Genomic DNA, 10452 nt, shown 5'->3' on the forward strand with positions numbered 1-10452 from the left:
CATTCTATCTTCTAATTCACTAATCCTATCTTCTGCCTCTGTTATTCTACTATTTGTTGCCTCCAGAGTGTTTTTATTTCATTTATTGCATTATTCATTATATATTGACTCTTTTTTATTTCTTATAGGTCCTTGTTAAACCGTCCTTGCATCTTCTCAATCCTTGTCTCCAGGATATTTATCTGTGATTCCATTTTGATTTCAAGATTTTGGATCAATTTCACTATCATTATTCGGAATTCTTTATCAGGTAGATTCCCTATCTCTTCCTCCTTTGTTTGGTTTGGTGGACATTTATCCTGTTCCTTTATCTGCTGGGTATTCCTCTGTCTCTTCATCTTGTTTAAATTGCTGAGTTTGGGGTGTCCTTTCTGTATTCTGGCAGTTTGTAGAGTTCTCTTTATTGTGGCGATTCCTTGTTGTGTGCAGGTTTGTACAGGTGGCTTGTCAAGGTTTCTTGGTTAGGGAAGCTTGTGTCGGTGTTCTGGTGGGTGGAGCTGTATTTCTTCTCTCTGGAGTGCAATGAAGTGTCCAGTAATGAGTTATGAGATGTCTATGGTTTTGGGGTGACTTTGGGCAGCCTGTATTTGGAACTCAGGGCTGTGTTCCTGTGTTGCTGGAGAATTTGCTTGGTATGTCTTGCCCTGGAACTTTTTGGCCCTTGTGTAGTGCTTGTTTTCAGTGTAGGTATGGAGGCATATGATGAGCTCCTGTCAATTACTCTTCCCTGGAGTCAGGAGTTCCCTGGAGTCAGGAGTTCCCTGGAGTCAGGGTTTGGACTTAAGCCTCCTGCTTCCAGTTATTGGTCTTATTTTTGCAGTAGTTTCAAAACTTCTCCTTCTATACAACACCATTGATAAAACATCTATGTTAAAGATGAAAAGTTTCTCGACCATGAGGGTCACCCAGAGAGGTTCACAGCATTACATGGAGAAGAGAAGAGGGAGTAGGAAGTTAGAGGTGACCCGAATGAGGTGAAGTGGAATCAATAGCAGAGAGAGTGAGCTAGCCAGTAATCACTTCCTTATGTGCACTCCACAACTGGACCACTCAGAGATGTTCACGGAGTTATACAGAGAAGAGAAGAAGGAGGAAGGAGACAGAGGTGGCCAGGAGGATAAAAGAGGGGAATGAAAAGGAGGGAGACAGATCCAGCCAGTAATCAGTTCCCTAAGTGTTCTCCACCATCTGGAACACACAGAAATTCACAGAGTTGGGTAGAGTAGAGAGGGGTTAGGGAGGAGACACAGGCGACCTGGTGGAGAAAAAGGAGAGTCCAAAGGGAGAGAGAGCAGTCAAGCCAGTAATCTCGCTCCCTAGTGAAAAATGTTATCTGAAGATTGGGTTCTTAAAGGTACAAAATTGCTAACAAATATATAAAAGCAAAAATTAAAAATCTAGAGTAGAGTTTGGAATTTCAAAAATACAATGTTAAAGAAAAAAGAAGGAAAAGAAAGACAGAAAAAAAAACAAACAAAAACAAAGTCGCAAAAATTATAAAGAAAATATAGGTACAAAATAGATAACAAATACAAAAAAGCAAAAGTTAAAAATCTAGAGTACAGTTTGGAATTTCAAAAATACAATGTTAAAAAAAAGAAGAAGAAAAAGAAAGAGAGAAAAAAAAAACAAAGTCACAAAAATTATAAAGAAAATGTAGGTACAAAATTGATAACAAATACCAAAAAGCATAAATTAATAATATAGAGTAGAGTTTGGAATTTCAGATATACAATGTTATATAAAAGAAGAAGAGAAAGAAAGAGAGAGAAAAATATTCACAAAAATTATTAAAAAAAAATAGAGGTACAAAATTGATAACAAATACCAAAAAGCTAAAATTAAAAATCTAGAGTATAGATTGGAATTTCAAAAATACAATGTTAAAGAAAATAAGAAAAAAAAGGTCACAAAAATTATAAAAAATATATATATGAAGTTTGCTTTAAAAATAAAAAATAGGGTCTTTTTTTTTTCAAAGTAATAGTAGGTTATAAAAGTGAAAATTAAAGGAATAATAGAGGACTTAAAATTTTTTTTAATTAAAAAAGAAAGAAAGAAAGAAAATGATCGTAAAAATAGTAAAAATATATCTAGGACTTTCTCTGGTTTTGTTGTGGGTATTGTGGGGTCAGTTCATTTTCAGCTAGTTCCTTGGTCTGACTTATATTTCTCGAGATCTATAGGCCCCTTCCTATGCAGTCGGTACTAACCACAGGGTTTTAATCTATTGCCTGTAGCTTCCAAGGCGGTTCCCTCTGTTATAGCTTCTTCTGTTTGCTGGTCTCTTCAGTGTCTGGTTTCCGCCCTGACATAAAGGGGACAGTGGTGGACACTTTTTTTTTTAGGCTGACTTGTTCAGTCACGCTGTGGGGAGGGAGGGACACTGCAAACAAATAACACTGGCATGTGCTCACAGTGCCTCAGCCACACTGGGTCTGCCCCCACTCACGGCACGTGTAGCCTCCCTGCCCACACTGCTCAGGCTCTAGGTTGTTCTGCCGGGAACCATCCGTGGCTGGCCCTGGGCTGCTTTCACCTCCCAGGTCCAAGCCACTCAGGTTCAGGCACCTGGGTAGTCCTCAGAGGTGCAGACTCAGTTGGACCTGCATTTTGTGCCCTTCCCAGGTCCAAGCAGCTCAGGTGATGAGGTGTTTGGTGAGCGCGATTGCTGCGACTTATCGCCTCCTCACCGCTCAGTTATCTAGGTGTGCAATCAGCGCACCTTCTCAGGAGGATGTTGACTGTCCAGAACCCCAAGAAGTTTTAGTTAGCAAAGAAGTCTGCTTACAGTTTTATAGATAATGTCTCTCTGGGGCTGCGATTGCCCCCTTCCGGCTCTGGCTGCCTGTCACGGGAGGGGGATGGTCTGTAGCCAGCTATCTCTGTTCAGTCCTTTGTTCCATGTGCGAGCCTGGTGGTGTCTTAGGTTAGGGCTGGCTTTTCACGTGGTAGATATCCCACAATCTGGTTTGCTAGCCCAAATTATTTCACTCAGATAGCGCTCGGGGTATTCAGGCCAGATCCTTACTCTAAGTGATGCAGCCCACAGCACACCTCCCTGCCCAGCCCCCACTTGCTAGTGGCGTGTGCAGGTGTCTGTGCTGCTTCTCTGCTGGGGGAGTTACCTTAGGGCTCGCAATCTGTGGGTTTTAATTGTTTATTTATTTTTCCTCCCTGTTATGTTGCCCTCTGTGCTTCCAAGGCTCGGCACAGATTCGGCAGTGAGAAGGTTTCCTGGTGTTTGGAAACTTCTCTCTTTTTAAGACTCCCTTCCCAGGATGGAACTCCATCCCTCCCTCTTTTGTCTCTTTTTTTGTCTTTTATATTTTTTCCTACCTCCTTTCAAAGAATTGGGTTGCTTTTCTGGGTGCCTGATGTCCTCTGCCGGCATTCAGAAGCTGTTTTGTGGAATTTACTCAGTGTTTAAATGTTCTTTTGATGAATTTGTGGGGGAGAAAGTGTTCTCTCCGTCCTACTCCTCCACCATCTTAGCTCGCAACCCCTAATATGTTTTTCATTGTCATCTATCATTCTTTATCACACTGAAAGAGAGTAGATAAGTTTTTGTTAGTCATTTGATTCTACTTACAATTCTAAATGAGACCTCACTTGAAAGAAAAGGACAGAGATTATCTCAAGGTTCTTTCTCTTTTTATTTGATCTAAGATATTCAGTGGTTTTCTAGTGTTTACACATACTTTCAGTATGGAAATCCAATATATGAGGCAGTTATTAATTTATTATCTGTTTTGTCAAGTATGTTGGCTGTCACAGAACAATGACCCTCAAAGACACATTTTATAAGGAAGGCTGAGTGCCAAAGAATTGATGCTTTTAAACTGTGGTGTTGGAGAAAACTCTTGAGAGTACTTTGGACTGCAAGAAGATCAAACCAGTCAATCCTAAAGAAAATCAATCCTGAGTATTCATTGGAGGGACTGATGCTGAAGCTAAAGCTCCAATACATTGGCCACCTGATGCGAAGAGCAGACTCATTAGAAAAGACCCTGATGCTGGGAAAGACTGAGGGCAGGAGGAGAAGGGGAAAACAGAGGATGAGGTGGTTGGATGGCATCACCAATTTTATGGACATGAATTTGAACAAGCTCCAGTAGATAATGAAGAACAGGGAAGCCTGGCATGCTGCAGTCCATGAGCTCACAAAGAGTCGGACACAACTGAGCGACTGAATATCAACAACAATATATTTATATATATGACAACCTTGTGTGTGCATGCTAAGGTACTTCAGTTGTGTCTGATTGTGCCACCCTATGGACTGTATCCAGCCAGGCTCCTCTATCCATGGGATTATCCTGGCAAGAATACTGAAATGGGTTGCCATGCCCTTCTCCAAGGTATCTGCCCAATCCAAGGATCAAACCCATGTCTCCTGCAGCTCCTGCACTTCAGGCAGATTCTTTACTGCTGAGCCACTGGGGAAGGCCATGTATGACAACCTTAATCATTCTAAATATAATTACTTCAATGAATCCACCTAGAAAAGTTCACATCTGTGTTATTTCATGCACACACCAACTCTTTTTATCTATGTATCTATCATCTATCTAAATGCTTTAAACACAAAATATAAATGTACATATATAAATATGTATATCTTTTGTATATAAAGCTTATATGGCAAAGCTCAATCATCTTCCTTTTTGAAATTTCAACATCATCTCTCTAAAAGTTTGTTTCATAATTTATATTTTTTCCAACTCTTCCCTTAGACCATATGTTCACCTTCTCTTTATATTCCAATTCTATTATTCTATTTCCATACATGTTCTCTGTACTAATTATATGATAGTGAAATAAGCTTACATGCTTTCACGTCACAGCTAAAGAAATAGTTTATTGATATAAAGTTACATATAGCAAAACACTATTCCAAAAAACAATTATACATATGATACTTATATAAATATAAATATGCAGATACCTTTAAAAGAAGGAAAGAAAGAGAAGGTGTCTATCATTATTCCCTGAATATTCTTTTCCAGCAAAGAATCCATAGCTATTAATACAATCCAGATGCACAATGAAGACATATTCACTTTTCACTTTCCCCGAATCAGGCTATTAATCTTGGAAATATTTTGCACATATTATTGACCTTCCCATCCTTCATTGTCAGTTGACTTCAGTCCACAAAAGCAATATTCTCCTAAAGTACAACACACGGACAAGCATGTATACCTACGTAAATGAATTTCTGTTTTCGTGTTTCTAAATAATAAAATTGTGTGTGCTTAATTTCTCAGAATTATAAGTGATTTTTGCTGGAAATAGTACAATGCAAAGTAGTAATAAAAGATTATCTTGCTAATACAGATACTTATAATTTACAAAGCATTGGTAGTATTTGCACACATTCATTGTGTTTTAAAAACACGTGTTACAGATACAGATTTTTGGCAAGCTATTACTACTGAATGTGGTAACTAGTTTAGATATGGTTTGTTAGTTGCCAAGCCAAAGATAAAATAATTTATGAAGATGTCCACTGACATTTTTAGCTTGTGGAACTTCAGTACCTACCAAAGAAGCTATAATGCTCCATGATATCACTCTTATTTGCCCTTCTCTGTACAAGGAGAGAGATCCAGTCACGCCAGTTTGATATACCAATATTTTTAAGTGGTGTTCCCTGCCCCCATTAGTTATCTCTTCTCTCTAAAAATTGTTTTTTTAATTAGACAGGAAGGAGAGAAAAAAGAGAGGATTTCTTAATTTCTGTCTCAATCTTTTCAACATATAATAGTTTCAGGATTTATCCAACTTCTGCTAGAAATTTTCCTGGAATTTTGTTGTTGTTCTCTTTTTTTTAACCTCCCCTGTATTCAGTTATTTCCATTAGATTTTAGTAGGTTATGATGGCTGTATTATCTGAGAATCTTGGTGATTTATTGTTTACTTGGTTCTCAATAAGAGTTGGTTTTTCCTTCTTCACTTTATTATCAGAATTGGTCACATGTCATCTGGTTGCTTTCTCCCAAGGAGAAAGTGGTACTGCACCTCCCTATCCATGTGGAAATAGCTAGCTCCATATAAATGTGAACAAAACTGACATATATTTTTATGGGAATAAACTTTATTTATTTTTTTTTACAATTTTTTTAAATTTAATTTTATTTTTAAACCTCAAACACTGTATTAGTTTTGCCATACATCAAAACGAATCTGCCACAGGTATACATGTGCTCCCCATCCTGAACCCTCCTCCCTCCCTACACCATCCCTCTAGGTCGTCCCAGTGCACCAGCCCCAAGCATCCAGTATCGTGCATCGAACCTGGACTGGCAACTCGATTCATACATGATATTACACATGTTTCAATGCCATTCTCCCAAATCTTCCAACCCTCTCCCTCTCCAACAGAGTCCATAAGACTGTTCTATACATCAGTGTCTCTTTTGCTGTCTTGTACACAGGGTTATTGTTACCATCTTTCTAAATTCCATATATATGCCTTAGTATACTGTATTAGTGTTTTTCTTTCTGGCTTACTTCACTCTGTATAATAGGCTCCAGTTTCATCCACCTCATTAGAACTGATTCAAATGTGTTCTTTTTAATGGCTGAGTAATACTCCATTGTGTATATGTACCACAGCTTTCTTATCCATTCATCTGCTGATGGACATCTAGGTTGCTTCCATGTCCTGGCTATTATAAACAGTGCTGTGATGAACAATGGGGTACACGTGTCTCTTTCCCTTCTGGTTTCCTCAGTGTGTATGCCCAGCAGTGGGATTGCTGGATCATAAGGCATGTCTATTTCCAGTTTTTTAAGGAATCTCCACACTGTTCTCCATAGTGGCTGTACTAGTTTGCATTCCCACCAACAGTGTAAGAGGGTTCCTTTTTCTCCACACCCTCTCCAGCATTTATTGCTTGTAGACTTTTGGATCGCAGCCATTCTGACTGGTGTGAGATGGTACCTCATAGTGGTTTTGATTTGCATTTCTCTGATAATGAGTGATGTTGAGCATCTTTTCATGTGTTTGTTAGCCATCTGTATGTCTTCTTGGAGAAATGTCTATTTAGTTCTTTGGCCCATTTTTTGATTGGGTCATTTATTTTTCTGAAATTGAGCTGTAGGAGTTGCTTGTATATTTTTGCTAGTAGTTGTTTGTCAGTTGCTTCATTTGCTATTATTTTTTCCCATTCTGAAGGCTGCCTTTTCACCTTGCTAATAGTTTCCTTTGATGTGCAGAAGCTTTTAAGTTTAATTAGGTCCCATTTGTTTATTTTTGCTTTTATTTCCAATATTCTGGGAGGTGGGTCATAGAAATAGCTAGCTCCATATAAATGTGAACAAAACTGACATATATTTTTATGGGAATAAACTTTAAAAGCAACTATTCAAGCTTCATCATATTTTCTAACTCTGAGTACTGGTGACAGGTCATGTTTCTGCAATGATCTGTTGCCTGTCTATATGAAGGATTATTATATATACATGGAATTTTGAAATTATATAACTACAGAAATAGCACCCACAACTAATAATTGTTATTTTCCTTGTCCAGAATGAATACAAATTTATTGTTTGTTATTTTGATTACCTGAATAGCACAAGCTTATTGTAATAAACTGCACAATTTCAATAAAACAAAGGGGAAAATAGAATGATTTACTCTGTGATTTCCATAATTAATAATGATGATTGTTTTTGTATTGACCACTTCTAATATGTGTATGTATGTAAGGTTTAAGATGTACATTACTCGTGCTTTTATAGCAGATACTTACTTTTACAAAAATTTAAATCCTTTCCCTTTTCCCCTAGCTTTCCTATCACCACTATCATCTCTATGAAAATATATTAAAAAACCATGACTTGTGAATATTCCCATCACTTTTTCCAAGCTCATCTTATTATATATAAAGATTTAAATAATATCTTTTGTTTTATCAACTCAACAAATCATATTATGGATTTAATCTGATATACACATAAATGATATCTAATAATTACTAATATCATTGTACAACATCATTTATTAAACTACATTCCCAATGAGAGGTACTTTTCACTCTAAGAAATTATTTCTCTGTAGAATAATTGCTAGGACAAACTATATATAACATTTTAATTAATGTCCAATACTAACTTGGTTTTAAAAATTTCTGTGACAACTCTATGGAACTGAATAATATGCTTTCAAATAAGTGATATAAGTGAGTCTGTATTACAACTGGGCCTATTATAGCAATTCTTGTCTAAAGTTCTTACTAAAAGAGAACATTTCACAATAGAATTCCCAAGTGAATGATTTGATATTTGTTGACCCATACACAACTGTATAACTGGATACACAAAGGTTTCTCAGTGTTATAAGTAAGTTTTACTTTGGTAATAACTACCACTTTATAGACAGATAAATTGAGTTTAAGATAAATATTGAAAAATTATAATAAATACATAAGAAATCAACTTCTGAAATACAACTTATTTTTTCAATGAACTAAGGTATTTGCATGGCCATTACCTCAGTGCCATCATGACATCCATCTTCCTTAGACTGTATATCATGGGGTTAAACACAGGTGTCAATCGTGTAGAAGAGGGAAAGCACCTTATCAGTTCCTGCTGAGCCCTAGGTCTTGGGTCTTTAATATGTGACAATGGCTGATCCAAAGAACAATGCCACAACCATAAGATGAGAGAAGCAGGTGGAAAAAGTTTTGCCCCAACTTGTGGCTGATGGCAATGTAAGGATTGTGGAGATGATTTTGCCATAGGAGACAAGTATCAACAGAAATGGAACCAAAACAAACAGCGCAGCAACTGTGAAGACCAACATTCCATTCAGAAAAGTGTCCCCACAGGCCAGCTTGAGTATGGGAGGGATGTCACAGAAGAAGTGGTTGATGAGGTTAGAACCACAAAAGGGCAGAGAGAAAATCTGGGATGTCTGGCCTATTTGGATTGGGATTCCACTGATTCAGGAACCAGCCACTAGCTGGATACACACCTTGTAGTTCATGACTAGAGGATAGTGCAGAGGGTTACAAATGGCCACGTAGTGATCATAGGCCATCACAGCCAGAAGGAATCACTCTGTGGCCCCAAGTATAAAGATGAAGCACATTTGTGTGGCACAAGCAACTAAAGAAGTCATTCTTTGTGTCCAAAGACTCGTCACCATTCTGGGGAGTGTAACAGACACATAGCAGATTTCCAAAAGGGAAAAATTGCCAAGGAAAAAAAACATGGGGGTCTGGAGACCAGGTCTAGTTTTGTCATCAGAAATGTGATGCCATTGCCCATCAAGATAATTATATAGGTAAGTAAGAACAGTCCAAATAAAAACCTCTGGAGATGTGGAACATCAGCAAAGTCCAGGAGAACAAACTCCGTCAGTTTACCGAGATTACCTTCTGGTGCTTTTTCTTGGTGTTGCATCTGTGAAAAGGTGGAAATGTATTATCTGCTTTTTATTTTTACCATCAGGCATCAGTGCCTGTTTTATAAATTGTATCAGGATATCCAGATTGATTTCCATGATCAATGCAATTGTTTCTTTTTTTTTCAAATCATAAAATTATTTTATTAAAAAAATTTTATCTTATATTTGAGTATAGTTGATTAACAATGTTATATTAGTTTCACATGTACAGCAAAATGATTCAATTATACATACACATGCATCTATTCTTTTCTCAAGTTCTTTCCCCATTTAGGTTATTGCAGAATACCGAGCAGAGTTCTAATGCTATACAGAAGGTCCTTGTTGGTTATCTATTTCAAATAGGGCCATGTATTTGTGTCAATCTCAATCTCCCAATCTATCCCCCCAACCTCTCCCACCTGATAACTATAGTTTGTTCTCTGAGTATGTTTTTGTTTCATAAATAAGTTCATTTGTACCTTTTTTTTTTATTTGGCATATAAGTGATGTCATACAATATTTGTCTTTCTCTGTATGACATCAGTTAGTATGATAATGTCCAGGTCTATCCACGTTGCTGCAAATGACATTATTTAATTCTTTTTAATAGCTGAGTAATATTTCATTGTATATATGTACCTCATCTTTTGTTTTCATTTCTCTGTCAATGGACATTAAGATTGCTTCTACGTTTTGGCTATTGTAAATAGTGCTGCAATGAATATTGGGGTCCATGTATACTTTTAGAGCATGTTTTTCTCCAGATATTTGCCCAGCAGTGGGGTTACTGAATCATATGGTAGCTCTATTTTTAGTTTGTTTTTTTTTTTTAATTGAACCTCCATACTGTTCTCCATAGTGGCTGTACCAATTTACATTCCTAACAACAGTGTAAGAAGGTCTCCTTTTCTCCACACCCTGTCCAGCATTTGCTGTTTGTGGACTTTTTGATGATGGCCATTCTGACCAGTCTGAGGTGACATCTCATCATAGTTTTGATTTGAATTTCTCTAATATAGAGATAATAAGTATATTTTCATGTGCCT

The 10452-nt window shown here is 37.2% G+C and overlaps 1 pseudogene; it reads right to left on the reverse strand.

Annotated features, from left to right (window-relative positions):
* Nucleotides 1-7218: 7218 nt before the first annotated feature.
* LOC129637078 (olfactory receptor 10AG1-like) lies at nucleotides 7219-9420 on the reverse strand (annotated as a pseudogene).
* Nucleotides 9421-10452: the final 1032 nt, after the last annotated feature.

The sequence above is a fragment of the Bubalus kerabau genome, chromosome 22 (genome assembly GCF_029407905.1).
Source record: "Bubalus kerabau isolate K-KA32 ecotype Philippines breed swamp buffalo chromosome 22, PCC_UOA_SB_1v2, whole genome shotgun sequence".
NCBI classification, from domain to species: domain Eukaryota; kingdom Metazoa; phylum Chordata; class Mammalia; order Artiodactyla; family Bovidae; genus Bubalus; species Bubalus kerabau.